Here is a 21358-nt window from a genome sequence, read left to right as displayed (position 1 = left end):
CTCGGTCATAGACTAAAGCACCGGCACGTACTTATGTTGTTTGAGTAAGAGAAGAAGTTACAACTCCAGACTTAATTGCTAGTACATTCTATCTTTTTGATGTTATTGTATAAGCATTGATTGACCCTGGGTCTACACATTCTTATGTTTGCACTACATTAGCATCTGAAAAGAAATTTTTTGTTGAACCCACTGATTATAATGTTCAAGTCACTAACCCATTAGTCCAAAGTGTGATAGTTAATTTAATGTGTTGAAATTGTCCACTGAAAGTAAATGACTGTGAATTCCCTACTTATTTAATGTTGCTACCCTTTCGGGAATTTGATATTATTCTAGGAATGGATTGGTTAACAAAGTATGATGCTATAGTAAACTATGGAGAGAAATGGATTTGTAACAGTCCAGTTTAGACCCTAGTCATAATAGTCATTTCAGGACCACAAATCTGAGTTAGAAAAATATTTTAATATTATTTTCTGTGCTTATAATATGTGAATTGATATGTGTGAAAATTTCATGTGAAAATTTTATCATTTGTGTGTTTAATTTGTAAAAAGGACTTAATCGCGTATATTGTAAAAGTGGCCTTCTATTTGCTAAAGTGTCTATTTGATATGTCATTATAATTGACAGGTTCTTATATTGATATTTTACCATTGGAAGTATGAATGGACATTAATGACCATTTATTTATATGAATGATATGTTTTAATACATGGGTAAAATGGTAAAATGCATATTAATGTAAATTAAATTAAACTAAAAGCATGAAATAAGGTTATTATCTGTTCTTATTGCCGAAAATTGTTGAACAAAAGAAAAGAAAAAGAACTCTAGGGTTCAGCTAAGGAAATCTATGATTAAGGTATGGTTTTGACTCGGTTTTTGATAATTTCTACATTTTTGCAACCGTTGCTTTGTATACTGTCAAGCCCATGTCTCAATTTCTAATTTTGTTGATGATTTTAATTTGAGCCATTGTTGAAATTATACGCTTTGTGAAGTTAGTTGTTGGTAAATGAAAGATATGTTTTGGGTTAACATATTTTGTCTTTGAATTTTTGATGAATTTGAGTAAAATGGGCTAACTTGTGAAATATGTAATTTGAGGGACTAAAATGTAAAATAAATGAAATATGTGGGCTTGTATGAGCTATAGGAATATTCGGCCAAGCATATGTCTAAAGAAATTTTGTATATTTTGTGATTTTATGGATTAGGGACTAAATTGTTAAAATGTAAAATGTGAGGGCTAATTTGTAAAATGTCCTAAATATGTGTTTTTTAATTGATTTGAATGAATTTGAGTTTGAATAAGTTAAATTTGAATTTATATAGATCAAGAACTAAAGAAAACAGAATTAGATCGAGGAAAGTCGAAAGTCGTCGAGTAGACGATTCCGTCTATCTGAATCCATACGAGGTAAGTCTATATACAAATAAATGTGTTTTAAATTAAATTACTATCGAATATATGCTATTGTACTATGATGAATGAATATATGAGTTGAGAAAAATGAGACATCCGAGAAAGTATCGACAAAGTTCTGACATCCGAAAAGCCCTGTACGAACCTTAGTAATAGTTAGGATACATATGTCATGACATAGGATCTGATATGTGTTATCATGTAAGACCACGTCTAGGATGTTGGCATTGTATTTGGTTTCGTGTAAGACCCCATTTAGGACAGTGGTATCGATATTTTATTACATGTAAGACCACGTCTAGGACGTTGGCATTGTACGAGCTTTCCAAGATATATGAGTATCCTTATGTTTTGAACGGTTTAACGAGCATTCTGAGAAAATAAATGACTATGTGAATTTGTATTCGACTCAGGTACGTTTGAATTGTATACCATGTTTGAGAATGAAAGGTAAGTTTATGTACCTTGGTGAATATATGATATAAGTATGATTTGCTATGAGAATGAGTTATGATATGTATATGTGAATTATGTTTAAATGAAATATAAGAGATATATGGCTAAGTGAATGTATTTTACCTTAAATTATATGAATGAATTGATGTTATTTGTTAAGTTTATTTGTATATGGCTTACTAAGCTCTTGAAAGCTTACTTTGTGTGATTGGATTGTTTTATAGATATCGTAGCTATCGGGATCTCAGGGATCGTCAAAGATCGTCACCATACTGTCGAACTCTATTTTGGTACCTTTTGAAAATGTATATATTGTAGTATGGCATGTATAGGATAGATGATTTTGGTTATATTTTGTGATATGCATATCTAGCCATGTGATATGGCTTGGTTATGGATGAAATTATGAATGAATTTGGTATATGCTTGTGTTCATAAATGGTATGCTTTGATGTGCTTCAATGGCCAGTGAAATGGTCAATTTGGTAAGATTTTGGCATGTGAATGGATGAGGTGAATTGTAGTTATGAAACATATGAATTAATATGACTTCGGCTTATGATTTGATATGATTGAGTATAGATTATAAGCTTGAATTTGGTTGATAATAATATCGCCTCAATGATGTAAGTTTTGGTATTGAAATTGGCTAAAATTATAGTGCAAATATGTTTGGTTTGATGCTTATAGGTTTGACCTAAATTGGATGGCAAATTGGCTTTTCAAATGGCCTATTTTTGTCCACATGCGTAGAGACACGGGCATGTATCTTAGCCGTGTGCGACACACGGTCATATTGCACGATCGTGTGTCCCTTAGGGTACCCTACGATTTTAAGTCAGTCTTGATCACGGCCAAGGAACACGAACGTGTGGCTAGCCGTGTAACCCTAGTCAGTTTCGACCACGGCCAAGGCACACGGGCATGTCTTGTGGCCGTGTGATTAAGTTAGTATGTATGCACTGAACCTTCTCCAAAGCATGTTTAAGGTTTCGTAAACCTTCTAAAGGGACTATTTGTGTATGAATTGCTATGATATAATGATGTATGATTTATGATTTTGTAATGTTCTGATTTGTCCGATAATGTCTTTAACCCTAGTCCAGTGACAAATATAGGTTAGGGATCTTACATTTGGTTGGTATTAGAGCTACGGTTTAGTCGATTCTAGGACTAATGTAGCGTATGTAAGTCTAGCTATACATGCCACATTTATGAACTGTGATAGTGTAATGAATCCCGATAGTAAAAATGTGTTTTTATATAGCAAATGGATCCCAAACGAGCCATAGCTGATGATGTTGAAAGTAATGCGCCTACTCCTGTGGAAGGGACAACGCCATCCAACTCTAGACTAGCTATAAGTAGCCATAACAGAAAGGTTAGACAAGCCTTCTATGAAATGATGAATGATTGGTTTAGTCAGTACATTAGAACTAATCCAACTGTATAGCAAAGCCAAAATTCCACTTGTTCCTCAATAAGTCCCTGTTATGCCACAAGTTAATCCGACTCAGTTAAATAAGCCTCTGGTTGATAAAATTAGAAAATATGGGGCAGAAGAATTCCGTGCTACAACTACTGATGATGCTGAAAGAGCCGAGTTCTAGTTAGAAAATACAATACAAGTATTCGAGAATTGTCTTTGAATCCGGATGAATATGCCGTTTCACTTCTGAGAGATACGACGTATCACTGGTAGAAGACTTTTATATTGGTGGTTCCAAAAGAGAGAGTCACCTAGGATTTCTTTCAAGCTAAATTCTAAAAGAAATACATCAGTCAAAGATTTATTGACTAGAAACATCAAGAGTTTCTTGAGCTTAAACAAGGTCGTATGTCTGTTACAGAATACAATCGAGAATTTGTAAGACTGAGTCAGTATGCTCGTAAATGTCTATCTACTGAGAAAATAATGTGCAAAAGATTTGAAGATGGTCTGAATGAAGATATTCGTTTGTTAGTTGGGATTCTTGAGATCAAAGAATTCGTTGTGCTTGCTAAACAAGCATGTAAAGCTGAAGAGCTCGTGAAAGAGAAAAGAAAAGCTGATTCAGAAGCTAGAGAAGTGTGAAAGAGATCATCGAGCAAGCCATTTCAATCTGCATCAAAGAATTTTCAAGATGATTATAGTCGTTCAAAGGCTAATGTGGGACATTCGAGTAGAGATAGTGCTAGATCACATTCTAGCTTCAGAGCTCCAGTTACATCTGTTGCCAATATTAGAAATGTCAGATCTGACTGACCAAGTGTAAACACTGTGTAGAAAACATCTCTGCAATTGTAGATTGTATGATCGGGCTTGTTTCAAATGTGAAAATTAGACCATTTCATCCGTGATTGCACCGAATCTGTCGAACAAGAAATTGTACAAAATTTTAGACCTAATAATACTTCAGCTCGAGGTAAACCTCCCAAAAATACGAGAAATGTGAGTGGTAGTCAAAGAGGGACTAAAGACACTGCTATTCGATCTGAGGCTAGAGCACCTGCCATAGCCTACGTCATTCGAGCTCGTGAGGAAGCTTCGTCTCCAGATGTGATAGCTGGTACTTTTACTCTTTATGATACTTCTGTGATTGCTTTGATATATCCTGGATCAACGTATTCGTATATATGCATGAATGTAGTATCTACTCAGACTTTGCCTGTAGAGTCTACTGAATTTGTGATTATAATATCGAACCTGTAGGAAGATGTGTTTTGGTTGATAAAGTCTGCAAGAAATGGCCGTTAATGTTTCGAGATATTTATTTTCCGGCTGATCTGATGTTATTACCCTTTAATGAGTTTGATATAATTCTGGGTATGGATTGGTTAACTTTGCATGATACTGTTGTGAATTGCAAACAGAAAACTATTGATTTGAGATGCAAGAATGCTGAAATAGTTTGAATCAAATCCAATGATTTGAATGGGTTACGCCTATGATTTCGTCAATGAAAGCTCCGAGTTTTGTGAGAAAAGATTATGAAGCTTACTTTGCCTATGTGATTGATTCAAAAGTGTCAGAAAAGAGAGTTGAATCAGTGCCTGTTGTCTGTGAATTCACCGATATGTTTCCTGAAGAACTTTTGGGATTACCTCTGATCTGAGAAGTTGAATTTGGCATTGAGTTAGTACCGAGAACTGCTCCGATTTTGATAGCTCCGTATAGAATGGCTCCGACTAAACTAAAAGAATTAAAGTCTCAGTTGCAAGAGTTGAATGATAGAGGGTTTGCTAGACTGAGTTTCTCACCTTGGGGTGCACCAGTTCTATTTGTGAAAAAGAAAGACGGCATGATGAGAATGTGCATTGATTATCGTTAGTTGAAGAAAGTGACTATCAAGAATAAATACCCTCTACCTCGAATTGATGATTTGTTTGATCAATTGAAATGAGCTACAGTGTTTTCGAAGATAGATTTGAGATTAGGCTATTATCAGTTGTGAGTAAAAGACTCAGAGATACCAAAAACTGCATTCAGAGCAAGGTACGACCACTATGAATTCTTAGTTATGCCTTTCAGATTAACAAATGCACTTGCTATCTTTATGGATTTGATGAACAGAATTTTCAGACCGTATTTAGATCGATTTGTTGTTGTATTAATTGATGACATATTGATTTATTCGCAAGATAAATCCAAGCATGTTGAGCATCTGATAGTGCTACAGACTTTGTGAGATAAGAAATTGTATGCGAAGTTCAGTAAATGTGAGTTCTGGTTACGAGAATTCGGTTTTCTAGTCCATATTCTATCATCATCAGGTATCCGAGTTGATCTGAGCAAGATTTTAGCTATTTTGGATTGGAAGCCTCCGAGAAATGTTTCTGAAGTCTATAGTTTTCTGGGACATGCTGGTTATTACTGAAGATTCGTAAAAGGCTTTTCTATGACTGCAACTCCATTGATGAAACTACTACAGAAAGATGTGAAATTTGAATGGTCTGAAGAGTGTGAGAAAAGGTTTGATTAGTTCAAAGCCCTATTGACTGAAGCTCCAGTGTTAGTACAACCCGAATCGGGTAAAGAATTTGTGATCTATAGTGATGCTTCGTTGAACGGTCTGCGATGTGTTTTGATGCAAGATGGCAAAGTCATTGCTTATGCTTCGAGACAGTTAAAGCCGCATGAAAAGAACTCTCCGACGCACGATGTGGAATTATCTGCAATTGTGTTTGCTTTAAAAATTTGGGGCCACTATCTGTTTGATGAGAAATATCACGTATATTCTGATCATAAGAGTTTGAAATATCTGATGACTCAGAAAGATTTGAATCTGTGACAGAGAAAGTGGTTAGAATTGCTAAAAGACTATCAGCTTGTGATTGATTATCATCCGGGAAAAGCAAATGTTGTTGCTGATGCTTTGAGTCAAAAATCAATGCTTGCATTACGTACAATGAATGCTCATTTGGTTTTGTCCGATGATGGTTGATTATCATTTTATGGACTACAAAACTAGACTACGATCACGACTAAGACAAGCGCACCTATCGAATGGTAATATAGTTATGGTGAGTCCAGAATATCGTATCCACAAGGACTAAAGGTACTAGTATTAAGTATCTTTCTATTATTTAGCCTAAAATAAAATGGATTTGTTTTAATCTAAAATTAACTAAACTAATTAACTAATTAACGCGATAGAGAGCGAATTGGGAAAAATACTTGAAAAAAACTTATAAGAAGGACAATACCCAAGAAAGAATCCACCTAGACTTCACTTACTATTTTGACTCTTAATCAAACGTTTTATTCACTTGACTTGATCCATAGAAATCCCTAAATTATGTTAATATCTCTTTCGAGACTAAGAACAACTGACTGTAGGTTGATTAATTGAAATCTTTTTCTAATTAAAACACCTATCATTGCATTAACTTGATTTATGGATTCCCCTATTAGATTTGACTCTAATCCGACAGATATATGTTGTCCTATTTCTAGGATTGCATGCAACTCCACTTAATTATGCTAGATCCACTCTTAAACAGGGACTTTTGCTCCACTGAATAAGTACATCAAACTTGGAAAAATATCCTGAAAATATTAAAACAAGGATTAATAACACATAATCAAGAACAATAATAAGTATTTATCATGTAATTCAGATAATTAAATAATAAGACCCATTGTAGGTTTCATCCTCCCAAGGTATTTAAGGAGTTTAGTTCATAATGTAAAAGGAAAACATCTCAAATTTAGAAAAACAACAAGACATAAAAAACCCAAATAAACTTCGAGAGAAATTTGAACGGAGATCTTCAATCTTGAGGTGGATCTGCTTCTGAGATGATTCCAATAGCTTCCTTCGAGTAATTTATGCTTTCTACTCTGTATGTGTTCCCCTTAGGTCCTCTTCTAGTGTGTTAATATAGACTTTAGAATGCTCAGAAATCCTAAAAATTGGCTTTTTCCACGTATTTAGGAAGTAGGGAGCGATATCGACACGGGATGCCACACGGGCATGTGTCCATCCCGTGTGGCTCACATGGGCGTGTGCTCTACCCGTGTGAAATTTGTCTTGGCCACGTGGGTCCTTCAATCAGCCCGTTTGGTCAATTTTTTGCCTGTTTTATGCTCCTTTTGTTCCCCTATGCTCTCCTGAGTATAAAACATGAATTTAAGGGATTAGGAGCATCTAATTCACTAAATTATATGATAAACCATCCAAAAATATGTTAAGTATAGGATTAAAATGTGTTACTTTTATGGTTTATCAAAAATCCCCACACTTAAGCATTTGCTTGTCCTCAAGCAAAATCCTCAACTCACAATTAAAACTAAACTTCCTTAATTCATAATTCTCATCAATACAGTTTTATCATAATTTCACAAATAATCATACAAGCAATCCATGTCTAACATTTAAAGCATGAAAACATAGATGTTCCCCTTTATCTAAATAATTACCTTTAATTCAAAAATTAACAAGATTTGACATCCTCTCTAAAGATTCACTCAAATCACTCAAAGTGTTTAAGGTTCAAAAATTAAGCACTCAAGAGTCAAACATGAAAAGTTATTACCATAAGCTTGCATGAAAATTAAATTTCCACCACTATAAAATGATGTGATAAACAAATCAAAAGGTCTTTAATGGGTTGTAACGGGGCTTGGGTTAAATGTGTGGATAAAGGCTGAAAAAGAAGGTTAGAATCGAGATCGATTTGATAAATTACCTAACTAGAAATATACTTAAATAATTACATCAATCGAATTTACTAATGAGAAACATGAGCTTCTTCTCTGAATATGGAATTAAATACTTAGCTCATAACAAAGAACTAATAAGAATCAACATAAATGTATATATATAATTTTTTTTTACTTCCTTTCACTTTTTTTTGAATGAATGAATAATAAGATAAATTTATACAACTAAAATAAAAGAACATAAGGCATTTAACCAAATCAAATCTCAACAAAAAGGGAGTCAATAAAATAGGAACAATTCTCAACAAATCAAAAAGTATGATGTTCAGGTTAGTATTTACGGTAAATTAAGAAACAGTTTGTTAAGCTCAAAGGGGTTCACTAAAGGTTAATTATGAAGGTAGGATTTTTATGGGATAAGTGGGTTAAAACCTAAGTGCCTTTATCATCTTAGTATATCAAATCAAAGGTGTTCGCGACATGTATAATCGAAGCAAGTTCTAGAATAACAATTCAATACTGACACACTTATAACCAATAATAAAGTGAGCACGAAAAAAAATGTATGCTCTAAAGGCTCAAAATCTCACAACAATTATGGCTTTTGATGTCAATCTTACAAATTTCAAATTTTAAGGTAATACCTCAATTTAGGGAAACAACCTAGAAAATTTTAATTCTGAAAATAGACTTATCATGCTTGATTCTCTAATATCTTAAAGTTTAAAAAATCAATGCATAATTATCTATGAATTTAATCTAAAGCATATCGATAAAAATTACAAACCAAAGAAAAATCCATTCTAATAGTAATATGAGAAAATTACTTAAGCACAAGACACAATTCAGGGATTTTCTGATCATCATATAAATAACCTCCCCACACTTAAGATGTACATTGTCCTCAATGTACAAACAAATATAAATCATAATAGAAACAAAATATCATAAGATAGGGAGATAATTGAAATTGCCCTGAATGGTGGATGAATTTCCCAGAATAGTGAAAAGCGGAATTGTAAATAAATGTAGGGGTAGTGTAGAATTCTGAGCAACTGAGAAGAAAATAACACAATGCTAAAGAAGATTAAAGGGTTACTCATTAAGAAACAACCATAATAATTAATATAAAGTTCAAAATAGGAAAACAAAATAGACATAACAAGAAGAATAAAAATAAAAATAAAAGATAAAAGATAAAAATAAACATAAACATAGAAATAATCGGACTCAATGGTCCTCATCATCAGATTGATCAGTGTCACGAGTCGGTGGTGCTGGAGGAGTGATGTGAAAGTACTGGCAAATCTGCTTTAAAGTTGCATCAATACTGTCAAACCTCTAAGTACAGTACTAACAGAAACTAGCGAACACCTCGGAGTATACTCCTAGGGAGCTAGCAGCAGAGGGAGCTTGTCGGTGACTCGATGGTGGAGGCTGTGGTGGGTCCTCGTGATAGGGAGGAACATCATCAGTGAAATCCTTTGGGTCATGCTGAATGTCAGACTGGACTAGTCTGTATTGGAGGGGTCCACTCCAAGTCGCCGTTCGATCATCCTCATATGTATCATGCTTGAGATGCCCTGAGGGGACATCTAACCGACTAGGGTAAGTGTCAAGGACTGCTCCGGTGTTCAAGTAAATCAAAGTGTCGAGCGAGACAAGTCACATAAGGGCCGAGAAAGATAGGGCCCTTCTTATGGAATTCAGTCTAATTGCGGCAAGCGAGTGCAATGAAATACGCCACATCAAACACATGTCTGGTAGTCATGCTCCACAGGAAATAGGCATTACAAGTACTAACCACTCCGGTGCTCTCTTTCTGACATATCAAAGTGTGAGCTAGGAGGGTGTGAATATATTGTAGAGGACGAAGAGAGGTGCGTCGCCTTCAAGTGACTCGCGTCATAGTTAGTCAGGCCGCCTGTGAGCTCAACCCAACATCGTGAGGGCGAGTAATGAATATGTTGATGAAGGTGGAGAAAGTTCTCGGTGCTCATGAACTCCTCTGTGTAAAGTCCCAAAGCAGCACCGAATTCTGGGATGCTTATGTGCCGCACTAGCCCACTAAAGCGAAAAGTGATGGTGTCGGGCTCGTCATAGACTAACATGACCTACTGGACTGAAAATGTGGCACTGAACTCCAAGCTGAGCTCTGAGTAGATGGGCTTGATTATGGTGAAGAACCTATCCCACAGGGCTGTAGTAATAATCGCATGCACATCATCAGCCAAACGGACCTGCTCTAGTGTGGCCCAATCAATGCAATGACCCACACCGAGAGGTTGTACTCAATGAAACTAGTATAGTTCCTCTTGCAGGCCCGCTAAAAATCGAAGATAAGGGTGGCAGCCTCGGTAGATGCACTTGATGAGGAGGTCCCACTAAGGCTTTCCACTTTTTCAAAGCAGGGATGGTGACTTTGCACTTGCCTCGAGTGTTCATCATGATATCTATCATAAACGATGAAATAAATCAAATGGAAGAACTAATCCTAATATAGACATGCCAAAAATAAAATTTTGAGTGGAGCTCAACAATTTTGACTACACTACTAATGATATTACTAAGTGAAATACTACTTTCAGAAATGAATAATTAATACTAATAATGATCAACAAAAAGTGAATAAAGAAAAATAGCAAGAAAATAGAAAATCAACTAAGACAAACTATAGGCATAATATTGTTGAAAGAAGATAAAAGCAACCAACATCAAGAATCAACTAAAATAGTCCAATAACTAAAGCAAGAATCAGTCCAAAATCAACGATTCATTGAATAGGAGGAAAATTTAGCAAGAAGCATAGGATTAGTTGTAATAAATGATAATAAGTAATAATCCAGTAATAAAGCTAATGAAAATAAACAAAGTAAAATAAAACCATAATAAAGAGTTAATAAAGAAATAATAAGAGTAATAATAAATGAATGAATGAAGAGGGAAATAGAATAAAAACCGATAGGGGTGACCGGAGTGGACACGGACGGTGGTGGATCGAGTGGGTTTGGGTGAGGGGGCTGCGGTGGAGAGGGGAGAAGAGAATGAAGGTATGAGGAGTAAGATGGGGGAAAAAAGAAAAGAAAAGAAAAGAGGAGAAAAGAGAAGAAGAGCGGGGAGGGTGGTGCGATGAAGGGCAAGGGGGAAATAGATGGTTGTGGTCGATGGTGGTCGGAGGGTAGGTTTCGGCAACAACTAGGGGTCTTAGAACTTTGGGAGGAAGAAGACAAAACAAGATGAAGGAAAGTTAAAGTTTGGGGGTTTTATAGGGACACGGCCCGTGTTGGGTCACACGGCCGTGTCACATGCCTGTGTGGCTCGAGATCCAGCTCGTGTTTGTCAAGGAAAATATTAGCCCACTTGTCACATGGCATTGGACACGCCCGTGTGTCCAGGCCGTGTGGTGCACATGGCTGTATCGGATGGCCGTGTGCTATGTTGTTCGCTTCTCCCATACTCGTGTGTCCAAACACATGGTCGTGTGCCTCGCCCGTGGAGCTCTCTGACTTGTTTAAAATTTAAAAAATTAGCTCTAGTGTTCACATGGCCTAGGACATGCCAGTGTGGCCTTTTTTAGGCTGTGCCTCTATCGATAGTTGGGACAATTTAGCTCCAGGGTCAACACAGCCAAGGAAACACCTGTGTGTCCATGCCATATAGTCCACACGGTCATGTTGCTCACTGTCGAATTTTTCAAATTTTAAAAACTAAGTCCTAAAATCCACACAGCCTAAGACAAGCCCGTGTGTGTCACACGACAACGTCGCATGGCCGTGTAACTCATTATTATCCCTATGTGAAGTTACACGGCCTAGGACACGCCCATGTGTCTAGGCCATGTGGGTCAAAAAAACCTGCATAATATGGTGTAATAATAAGAAAATTAGTAGGGTTAGTACTTGTGTTGCCTCTCAAAAAGCGCTTATTTAAAGTCTAAGCTAGACTCACCTTGTGCGCATGGTTACGAAGGTTCAAGGAGCTGGAGCTCCTCTCTATCATTTTTGAAATCCTCACCATTATAAAGTTTAAGTCGATGACCATTTACCTTGAATGTGCAAAATTTTGGGTGAGTTACCTCTATCGTATCGTATAGGAAAATGGTTTGCACTACGAATAGACCTGACCATCTTGAATTCAGCTTTTCGGGAAACAATTTGAGCCTTGAATTATACAAAAGGACAAGATCTCTGACTTCGAATTGTTTAGGCTGCTTTGAACGAGCATCGTGGGGTCGTTTTGTCACTTCTTTGTATAATCGTGAGTTCTCATAAGCGTTTGCTCACCTTTCATCTAACTCGTCCAGCTGCATCAATCTCTTCTCACCTACGAGTTTGAGATCAAAGTTTAAGAATTTTATAGCCCAAAATGCTTTATGTTCTAATTCGAATGGTAGATGACAACTTTTCCCATAAACGAGTTTGTAAGGAGAGGTTCCTATGGGAGTTTTAAAAGTAATTCTATAGGCCCATAAAGTGTCATCTATTTTTTTCGCCCAATCTTTCCTATTTGATTCTACGATTTTCTCTAGGATGCGTTTAAGTTGTCGATTGGCGACTTCGACTTGTCCACTCGTTTGAGGGTGATAAGGGGTAGCTATCCTATGATGCACTCCATATTTCTCAAGTACTTTATCAACTTGAGCATTACAAAAATGTGTACCCCTATCACTAATGATAGCTCTAGGTGTTCCGAATCAAGAAAAGAGCTTCTTGAGAAATCTGACTACCACTCTAGCATCATTAGTAGGTAATGCTTGAGCTCTACCCATTTTGACATATAATTGACTACTACTAGGATGTATTTATTGCCATATAAACTAGGGAATGGGCCCATAAAATCGATAGCCCAAATATCAAATATTTCATATGAGAGCATATATGCTTGGCGCATTTCATCACGTTTAGAGATATTACCTGTTCTCTGGCATTTATCACAAGAAGTAACGTACCTGTTAGCTTCTTTGAACAGTATGGGCAAATAAAACCCTGATTCGAGTGCTTTATGTGCTGTCTTAGTTCCACTATAATGTTCTCCTATTGGGCCTGAGTGACAGTGTTCTAGGATCTTACTCGCTTCTGATTTTGTAACACATCTTCGAATTACTTGATCTGCCCATACACTAAAAAGAAAAGGATCCTCCTAAAAATAATTTTTCACATCAGTAAAGAATCACTTTTTTTGATGATGAGTTAACCTTTTTGGAATGATGTTAGCAACTAGATAATTTGCAATATCTGCAAACCAAGGGCTTTCAAACTCAGTTATAACCAGGAGTTGTTCTTCAGGAAACGAGTCATTTATCTCATGTTCATCAAGCTCCTTTAGATGTGGGTTTTCTAATCGTGACAGATGACCTGCTGCAAGATTTTATACTCCCTTTTTATCTTAAATTTCTAAGTCGAATTCCTACAACAATAAAATCCATCTTATTTGTCGAGGTTTTGCATCTGATTTAGAAAGGAGATATCGAAGAGTTCAATGGTCAGTGTATACGACAACTTTAGATAATATTAAATATGTCTAAATTTATCGAATGCAAAAACCACAGCCAATAATTCTTTCTCAGTCGTATAATAATTTTCTTGTATGGCTATCAATGTCTTGCTAGCATAATAGATCAGTTGAAAATGCTTGTCTCTTCGCTGTCCAAGAACCGCACCTACTGCAAAATCACTCGCATCACACATTAGTTCAAAGGGTAAATTCCAATCAGGTGCAACTACAATCGGACCATTAATTAATTTATCTTTCAGAGTATTAAATGCTTCTAAACATTCCTGATTGAAATCGAAAGGCACATCATTTTCTAGTAAATTTGTTAAAGGCTTAGCTATTTTAGAAAAATCCTTAATAAATCTTCTATAAAATCTAGCATGTCTTAAAAAGCTTCAAATAGCCTTAATTGAATAGGGGGAGGTAATTTCTCAATAGTTTCAATTTTCGCTTTGTCAACCTCGATCCCTTTACCAGAAATTTTGTGGCCTAACACAATCCCTTCATGAACCATGAAGTGACATTTTTCCCAATTTAGTACAAGGTTCATTTCCTCACATCTCATTAGAACTCGTTTTAAATTTTTAAGGCAAAGATTGAAAGAGTTACCGAATACCGAGAAGTTATCCATAAATACCTCCATAATGTCTTCTACGAGTTCATCAAAAATGGCCAACATGCATCGCTGAAAAGTAGCAGGAGCATTACATAATCCAAAAGGCATTCATCGATAAGCAAATGTTCCGTATGGACATGTAAATGTCATTTTCTCTTGGTCTTCAAGAGCCATTCGGATTTGGAAGTAACCAGAGAGTCATTCTCTAGGAAGCAATAATACATATGCCCAGATAATCTTTCCAACATCTGATCAATGAATGGTAAGGGAAAGTGATCTTTTCTCATGGCATCGTCACTTCATATAATCAATGCAAACTCTCTATCCCATAATTGTGCATGTAGGGATCAATTTATTCTTCTCATTAGCCACAACAGTCATGCCTCCTTTCTTAGGGACAAACTGCATAGGACTCACCCAAGAACTGTCAAAAATAGGTAAATAACTCCAGCATCTAGAAGTTTAATCACCTCAGCTTTTACGACTTCTTTCATGATAGGATTTAATCGTATTTGAGCTTGCACACAAGGTTTATATTCATCTTCCATTAAAATTTTATGTGTGTAAAAAGAAGGACTGATCCCTCTTATGTCAGAAATCTTCCAAGCTATAGCTCTTTTATGCTCCTTCAACACTTGAAGTAACTTATCCTTTTCGGTTGGCTATAAATCTGAAGCAATAAATGCATATTCTAGGTGATTTGGTAATTGCTTCAATTCCAATTTAGGAAGTTCTTCAACAGAGAGTTTTAATTTTAATTCATTGTTTACCTCAATACCTTCATAATTTTTCTGTCTTAGTGAAGACTCACTAGAGTTTAATTCAGCTTTTGTCTTACCTAACACAGAATCATCGTCATTTACCTCCTCTCCTTGGGCAAGACACAGTTCCAACGTGTCCTTATGAGCGATTTCCTGTAAAGAATCTTAAGTAGCATGATCAATAGAATCAATAAAATAATAGGAGTCATCTTGTTCTCTAGAAAATCTCATGGCATCATAAATTTTAAAAATAATCTCTTCGTCACCTATCCTAAGCACAAGTTTACCATCACCAACATCAATAAGAGCCCTAGCAATGGCTAAAAATGGGCGACCTAAAATTAAAGGCACCTCAACATCCTCATCCATGTCAAGCACAACAAAATCAATAGGAATATGAATTTATCTATTTTTATGAGTACATCTTCAAAAATACCGCTAAGATATTTAACAGATCTATCAGCTAGTTGAATAATCATCCTAGTAAATTTTGGTTCGCCAAGGCCAAGTTGCTTGAACATTTTGTAAGGCATCAAATTAATACTAGTGCCTAAATCAACTAGTGCCTTCTCAACATTTAAACTACCAATTAAGCAGGGAATAGTAAAACTTCCTGGATCTTTCGGTTTGGTTGGCAGTTTATTTTGGAGTATGGCTGAGCACTCCTCGTTGAGTTCTACTGTAGACAACTCTTCAAACTTCCTTTTATTTGTTAGAAGCTCCTTCAAAAATTTTGCATATGTAGGCATCTGTGAAATAGCTTCAAAAAAAGGTAAGTTATTATGAAACTGTTTAAAAAGTTGAAGAAATTTACCGAATTGTGCATCCATGCGGTCTTTCTTTAACTTTTCTGGATATGGGATTGGTGGTTTATATTCCCTTAGCACTGATTTTTCACCTATTTAGGGTTTTACCTCCTCATCCTTCTTTCTATCAGATTCTTGTGGCAGTTTTTTTCCAGATTCAGTTAACACTTTCCCACTCCTTAGGGTAACTACTTTCACGTATTCTTTTGGGTTGGGTTTGGTGTTACTAGGCAGGCTTCCTTATGGTCTCTCTGAAATCATCTTAGCCAGCTGGCCTATTTGATTTTTGAACCCTTGAATTGATGCTTGTCGATTTTTAAGTGCAACTTCAGTGTTTTGAAATGGGTTTCTGCCACTGAAATAAACTTCGTCATCATCTCTTCAAGGTTCGGCTTTTTCTCTTGTTGGTAAGGTTGTTGTTGGAAGCCTGGAGGGGGTGGTGGTCTTTGATTTCCTTGGCTTCCCCATGAGAAATTTAGGTGGTTCCTCCAACTTGCACTGTAAATGTTACTGTAAGGATTATTTTGAGGTCGAGGATTATTGCCCGTATAATTTATTTGCTCAGAATCCATGCTGGGGGCAAAGGGTAAATATTCTGAATTGCCCATTCCACCTCCACTCGTGTCACACTGCATCACCGAATGTACCTGTCTAGAACCATATAGACCGTAAATCTTTTTATTTAAGAGTTCTGCATGGTTTGACAGCATGGTGACGGCATCTAGGTTGAAAACACCAGTTGATTTCGTCGGCTTTGTTCTCATGACTTGCCACTGGTAGTTATTCAGTGACATCTCCTCTATAAACTCATAAGCCTCCTCAGGTGTTTTGTTATTTATGGTTCCACCAGCAGCTACATCGATCATTTGCCTAGTTGAGGGTTTCAAACCGTTGTGAAAAGTTTGAACATGTAGCCATAAAGGTAACCCATAGTGAGGGCACTTTTTTAGTAAGTCCTCATACCTCTCCTATGCGCCGTATAAAGTCTCTAAATCCATATGCACAAAGGAAGAGATATCGTTCCTCAATTTGGCTATCTTAGCCGGTGGAAATTACTTTAGTAGAAACTTCTCAATCATCTGTTCCCAAGTAGTGATTGAACCTCGCGGTAGGGAGTTCAACCACTACTTAGCCTTATTTCTTAACGAGAAGGGAAATAGCCTTAGGCGAATGGCGTCGTTAGAAATTCCATTGACCTTGAAAGTTTCACAATATTCTGGAAATTTGGCCAAATGAGTATTTGGATCCTCATCTTGCAAACCATCAAACTGAATAAACTGTTGGATCATCTAAATTGTGTTTGGCTTCAACTGAAAATTGTTTGCAGCGACGGTAGGTCGATCAATACTCGATTCAATCCCAGTAAGATTGGGCTTAGCATAATCGTACATAGTATGAGGAGCAGGATTCTGATTTACAGGAATTGCTGCAACTACAGGGGCAGTGGATTATTATGATTTTCAGCCATCTCCTCGGTAGTATTGGTATCGTCCTCGTGCTCTTCCTCTATATACTGTAAACTTCGTCTTATTTCTTTACTATTTCTGCGAGCTGTGCTTTCAATTTCGCTGTAAAAAAGTAGAGGTCCTGATGGATTTCTTCTAGTCATAAACTATAAGAACCTGCCAAAAGCAAACGAAAGAAAAATTAGTAATTAAAATAAAAAATAAAAATAAATTGCAATAAAAATAAAAATGGCTAAAGTAATAAAAATTAAGCGTTCCTAATATCTTAGTTCCCCGGTAACAACGCCAAAAATTTGATGATCATTTTATGAACCACTAAACTAGACTACAATTACGACTAAGGCAAACGCACCTATCGAATGATAATATAGTTATGGTGAGTCCAGAATATCGTATCCACAAGGACTAAAAGTACTAGTATTAACTATCTTTCTATTATTTAGTCTAAAATAAAAGGGATTTGTTTTAATCTAAAATTAACTAAACTAATTAACTAATGAAAGCGACAGAGAGCGAATTGGGAAAAATACTTGAAGAAAACTTATAAGGAGGACAATACCCAAGAAAGAAGCGACCTAGATTTCACTTATTATTCTGACTCTGAATCAAATGATTTATTCACTTGTCTTTATCCATAGAAATCCCTAAAATATGTTAATATCTCTTTTGAGACTAAGAACAATTGTCTCTAGGTTGACTAATTGAAATCTTTTTCTAATTAAAACCCCTATTGTTGCATTAACTCGATTTATGGATTCCCCTATTAGATTTAACTCTAATCCGACAGATTTATGTCATCCTATTTCTAAGATTGCATGCAGCTCCGCTTAATTATGCTAGATCTACTCTTAAACAGGGACTTTTACTCCACTGAATAAGTACATCATGTAACGCCCCCACACCCGAGACCGTCGCCGGAGTCGAGTATGAGGTGTTACTAAGCTTAATTTAACATATTTAGAACTTTGGATTATTTATTTCTACATTCACAGCTTTTAAGCTACTTGCATCACAGTCACAAGAAAAATCATATCTCGAGTTACAAAACTCAAAATCAAGATCCGTAAATTTTCCCTAAATCTAGACTCATATATCTATCTACTAATTTTATTATAGAATTTTTGGTTGGGAAAATTAGTACATTTTATTAGTTAAAGTTACCCCTATTTCAGGACTTGACTGGTCTGACCTCTGTTTACTACAAACCACATTTCTCTCTGTAAAAAATCCATATGACTATGAGGTTTATTTCTCCTGCAACTAGACTCAATAAGGATTCTGAGAATATAAAATACACTACCTAATTATATCTTTAAAATTTATGGTGAATTTCTAAATTTGCAACAGGGGATTCAGAAACTGCTATGACCCTGTTTCACTAAAATTCAAATATCTTGTAACATATAATTCCTTTACCTGTTTCATTTGTTTCATGTGAAACTAGACATAATAAGCTTCAATTTGATATGTATTCCATCACCAAGTTCAATTTCTATGATTTTAAGTAAATTTTTAAATTCCCGTCAGTGTTGCTGCAGTATTCTGTTTATGGCAAATTTCATCCCTTTTATGAGTTTTTATGCACTAAGTATCTTAATAATTTTCCTTAACATCAAATATAATCTAAACTAACTATCTTCATAATTTATCATTATCAAGCATTTCCTCAACCATTCCATCACCATACCATAAGATCATTTACACAAAAAAGGTATATTGCTATACATGCCATACTTAAATTTACAAGCCATTACCAAAAGTCTTCCGGATAGTGTGACTGAGCCTTCGACCTATCCCGACCCCTGAGCTGGCTTGTCCAAAACTACAATGAGTAAGAAGGAGGGAGTAAGCATAAATGCTTAGTAAGTTCATATGCAAATAATAAGTAACATAACAAACAGTCATACCAATCAACATTAGCATGTATCACTAAAACACATATCACATTTTTAATCATTTTTCATCATCTTATTACCTTATCGTGGTTGTATCAATACTCAACCCGAGGGTTAAATACATACCTGTCCAAAATATCCATTTCATATCACTTACCAATACGTCTCTTTACATCTCGAATATTCCTCCATTTGAGTAGAACTTTAACCGTTGAACACATCGGAATATAATTCGGATACATGGATATCTTTCACATAAGTGCCATATATGCAATCAAGCAATCATGTAACCCGCCCATAAGCGAACTCGGACTCAACTCAACGAGCTCGGGCGTTCGCATCCATAAGTGAACTCGGACTCAACTCAACGAGTTCGGATGCCTAGTTACATCTCACGAACTCGGACTCAACTCAACGAGTTCGGACATTCGCATCCATAAGTGAACTCGGACTCAACTCAATGAGTTCGGATGCTCAACCATCCTAGTGACATGTCACTTGTATCCTAATCTATTCCTAAGGTTCAAACGGGCTTTTTCCTCGAACACTTATCCTTGCCGTCTTTCGTAGAATGCCGAAATCAATACTCGGTAACAATTATATTTAACAAGTAGTTCACATAATTTACATATTATTTGAAATTAACCACAAAGCATACATTTCATAATAAAATTCAGCATAACATATAATTAACATCAATAACTTAAAAATAACCATTATGCTACATTATTTACACATGAACTTACCTTGGTACCAAAATACAAAGATTTTGCAATTTAGTCCACAATCTTTTCTTTTCCTCGATTGAGGTCGATTCCACGTCTTTCTTGATTATGGAGCTTGGAAGCTTGAAACAAACCCTAGCTATGGAGGACCCTTGAAATTTCGGCCTAATGAAGAAGATGGACAAAAATTGGCTTTTAATTTTGTTTTTAATTCATTTTAATAACTAAATGACCAAAATACCCTTACTACTAAACTTTCCAAAAATTCCTTCCATGTCCTAATTTTGTCCATGAACTTAAAATTGGTCAAATTGCTATTTAAGACCTCCTCATTAATATTCCAAAACAATTTCATACTAAAAACTTCTAGAATACAAGTTTTGCAACTTATTCAATTTAGTCCCTACTTTCAATTTAAGCACTTTAGGCATAGAATTTCATCACGAAATTTTCACACAATCATGCAATCATATCATAAACCTCAAAATAATTATAAAATAATTATTTCTATCTCGGATTTATGGTAACAAAACCACTATTCCGATTAAGCCCTAATTCGAGATATTACACATCAAACTTGTAATAATATCCTGAAAATATTAAAACAAGGATTAAAAACACATAATCAAGAACAATAATAAGTATTTATCATGTAGTTCAGATAATTAAATAATAAGATCCATTGTAGGTTTCATCCTCCCTAGGTATTTAGGGAGTTTAGTTCATAATGTAAAAGGAAAACATCTCAAATTTAGAAAAACAACAAGACATAAAAACCTAAATAAACTTCGAGAGAAATTTGAACGGAGATCTTCAATCTTGAGGTGGATCTGCTTCTGAAATGATTCCAACAGCTTCCTTTGAGTAATTTCTGCCTTCTACTCTATATGTATCCCCCTTAGGTCCTCTGTAACGCCCCAATTTTCGGGAATTCTGTAAAAGTTGTAAAATTTAAAATTCTGTGTTCTGTTTGTTATGTGTAGGATTAATCATGTTGGTGGGCTTCTAGAAGGCCCAAGCTTAGCATAAAACCCGGTAGTTTTAATTAAATTTAATTCTATAAGAGAAAGGGGTTCTGATAAATTGGGCTTTTAGGAATTATTTGTGAAAAATGGATCACAAGGAAGCAAGTGGTAAAGTGGCATGTGACGCCACTGGGAAGGATGTAGTGGCATGTGGAAGCTTGAGGAGGACCCAGGTTCAAGTCACAATGACAGCAAATTAAGTGATTAATTTTTATGTACAGGAAAGGGAAGTGATGGAACTGAAATAAAAGTCTGTCAGGAAGAGTTTAAGAGGGTAAGGGGATTGAATAAGGATAGAGATAAGGGAGGAAATCTAGGAGCTGATTGGGGTGAGCTGTGTTGGCCGAATTTTGGACTCTTGAGGAGCAAGAGGTGGCCAGCCAAGGGTTTCTTTAGGGGGTAAATTCGGCTAGGTTAAAGTGCCAGTATAAATTCGGCAATAGGGAGGGAGTTGTGTCGTTTGCTGCTTTTCTCACCTTCTGCCTTTAGCTATTTTTGCTTTCTTCTTATTCTATTTCTCCATAGCCAAACCTTTCAA

General features: G+C 35.8%; 1 non-coding gene across 1 annotated transcript; it reads left to right on the top strand.

Annotated features, from left to right (window-relative positions):
- The first annotated feature begins 16633 nt into the window (after window positions 1-16633).
- On the top strand, window positions 16634-16740 carry LOC121206701 (small nucleolar RNA R71). The gene has a single exon (XR_005901853.1). It is a non-coding gene; the product is annotated as a small nucleolar RNA R71 (small nucleolar RNA).
- Window positions 16741-21358: the final 4618 nt, after the last annotated feature.

The sequence above is a fragment of the Gossypium hirsutum genome, chromosome A01 (assembly GCF_007990345.1).
Source record: "Gossypium hirsutum isolate 1008001.06 chromosome A01, Gossypium_hirsutum_v2.1, whole genome shotgun sequence".
NCBI lineage: Eukaryota > Viridiplantae > Streptophyta > Magnoliopsida > Malvales > Malvaceae > Gossypium > Gossypium hirsutum.
This window is presented reverse-complemented; position numbering and strand designations above follow the sequence as displayed.